Source organism: Fukomys damarensis, unplaced genomic scaffold, assembly GCF_012274545.1.
Source record: "Fukomys damarensis isolate Sample0158 unplaced genomic scaffold, DMR_v1.0_HiC HiC_scaffold_33, whole genome shotgun sequence".
Classification (NCBI taxonomy): Eukaryota; Metazoa; Chordata; class Mammalia; order Rodentia; family Bathyergidae; genus Fukomys; species Fukomys damarensis.
In genome coordinates this window covers 56184089-56186984 of record NW_022900945.1, presented here as the reverse complement: position 1 = coordinate 56186984, position 2896 = coordinate 56184089, and positions in this window count along the sequence as shown.

Genomic DNA, 2896 nt, shown 5'->3' with positions numbered 1-2896 from the left:
CTCTCGGTCTTTAAACGTATGTGTTGCTCAGTGTCATATCTTTCCTGTGTGTGGTGCTGGACTAGAAGCCAGTCAGGTGCCCACTCTGCACGGCACCGCAGCCCTGCAGCACCGGCTTTGAAATGAGAGCCTTGGGGGCGGAAACTGATGGAGAGGCGGTGGCCAGGCCGGGCCGCAGGAGGCCCACGGTCCCTTCACAGCGGAGGTGACAGGTGCAGCGGGCAGTGAGGCTGGTGTCGGCTGTGGCAGGGCACGTGCCAGGCACACACGAGGCCTGTGCAACCCGCACCTCTGCCAGTCCTGGCTCAGCCCGCTCCAGGTGCCTCCTCCGAGGGCCTCTGTATCCCGGTGCTGTGCCCCGGGCAGAAGGACCCCAGGTCCCGGCCGAGGGCAGGTGCTGCTCTCCGTCTTCCCCGGCCACACTGTCCCTCGGGTCTGTGCCGCCCGCCCTCTGTGTAAGACCTGACTGAACTAAAGGGAGTCCATGTTGGGTGAGTAATGGCCCCAAGTCCGCTGTGTACTACTCCCCTTTGTAGTTGCACCCCTACCTGTGCTTAGGAATGTAAGACTGCAGAATTGTGTAATCGAAATCCTAGTCTCCACTGTGATTAATGTGAATTAACAGGTGAACGCTTAGTAGTTCTGGGTAAATAGATAAAGATTGTTTCACTCTTTGTCTGCCCAGAAGGAATGTTTTGAAAACCTTGGGACCTTCTGTAAGCATCTTGAGTAGACCCCCCACCCTGCCTACCCCCCTTATGAAAAGGGCCTCAGCCCCTGAGCTGGTGCCTCTCTGACCTGCTTGGCTCCGGCAGTGCCGTCTGGCCAGACTACTAAAGGTCTGTTCCCTCTCCAGCGTGTCCGGTGTGCTCCTTCCCGGGCGAGTCTCGAGGCTGTCGAGCTCCTCGGAGCGGCAGTGAGGCCTTAGGTCTTACACTCTGGACAGGAGCTGTGCCCGGCGGGAAGGAACCTCACGAGCAGCTCCAGAGGCCGACAGAGGCTGTGGGTGAGCAGAGCACCGAGGAACAGGAATGAGGTGTGGCAGGGCCTCCAGGTGGCCCGGGCAGAGGGCTGGGCTCCAAGCCTGTTCCGCACACTCCTCTCCCTTGTGCAGTGGCCGCTTCTCAGGGGTGCGGAGCTTTTACAATGAGAACCAACTTTTTACGAAGTAATACACCCACTTTGGAATGGTTCAGCCATTCTGCGCTGCCCTGGGAGATGTGCACTGGGGCCGGCACCGTGGTGTGCACGGTTGGAGGCCGAGACAGAAGGACCGCGGAGGCCAACCCGGCAGCACAGCGGGAAATGTTTCCAAGAAGAGAAAAAGAAAACAGTGCAACTGCAGGAGGTGGGGACCTCAGCACCATGCTTAGAAGTCGGAGGCAGTTTGTTATATTAGTCTCAAATAAAGCTTGGCGTTATTTTAAAGTGCAGAGATTTTAGAAAAATATTTCACTTTGCAAAGCACCATTTAAAATAACCCAAAACCAGTATAAACATATCTCTCTTAACTTCCTCTTAAAGTAAAACCTGTTCCTACCTGTCAGCAGTAAACGAATCCACTTTCGTATGCACACCGCGTAACATATCTTTTTATGGGATCAATCCAAACTAGGAATCCTGCTTATTTATGCACGCAAACCAGCAGGCAGTCGGAATCACTGCAGAACGCCAGGCCACGGAGGGAGGCATCTTGAGCCCAGATAACCCGGCAGCTCTCTGTGACCCAGTGTGGGAAAGCGCCTGGTGCCCTCGTAGCTTTTGGGAATCTTATCGCAGGTGGATTCCCAGGGCCTGTCACACGGAGCCTGCCACACCCGGCCCGGCTGGGACAAGGTGGAGATGGCGCCTGAGCCCCTTCCTGCTTCCCTTGTCCAAGTTGCAGCTGCTCTGCAGGCCAGGAACATTTTGGTGGACATTTTTCACCATCGCAGCAGAAACTCAGTATCCATTAAACAGTGATTCTCTTCCCAGCCCATAGCAACTACCGCCCCCTTTTCTTTTTTTTTGGTACTGGGGACTGAACCCTGGCTCTTCACACATTCCCTGCAATGCTCCGCTTTAAAAATTTTGAGACAGGGTCTCATAAAATTGCTCAGGCCGGGCTTGAACTTGTGATCTTCCTGCCTCAGCCTCCCAGGATGTTGGGATTACAGGCCTGTACTACCACATTGACTTCTAGGCTCTTTCTGTGAGTGAATTTGACTGCTCATCGGTGCCTCATAGAAGTGGAATCACAGACTCTTTGTATCTCGTTTCACTTAGCGTAATGTTCTCAGGGCCCCTGCATCCATGCATGTGTCAAAATGTCCCGCCTTTATGGGATATGGTGATATTCCACTCTGCGTACATTTTTGAAGGAGGTACTGGGGATCGAACTCAGGGCCTTGCACTTGCCAGGCAGGTGTGGTGTCACTGAGCTATGTCCCTGGCCCTGTGTTACATTTTCTCTTGCATTTCAAATTTCGGTGGACACTTGAGCTCCTTCTATTTTTTTGGCTATTGTGAATCTGCTTTTAAAAAAATTTTTTTCAGTGTAACCACTGTGGAAAACAATATGGAGAAACCTCACAGAACTAGGATTAGAAGTCCCATTTGACCCTATTTCTCTGCTGGGCATCTTCCCAAAAGAATTAAAAGAATAGTACCACAGTGATATATGCACACCCATGTTCATAGCAGCACAGTTTATAATAGCTAAAGCTTGGAAACAGCCCAAATGCCCACCAACTGGAGACTGGATAAAGAAAAGTTAAATAAAATAAAATAAAATGGAGTACTACTCAGCCATAAAGAATGAGAAATAGGGCCAGGGGTTTAGCTCAGTGGTTCTGCTGCCTGCCTCACAAGCACAAGGTCCTGAGTTTGATCCCTGTACAAAAAAAAAAAAAAAAGA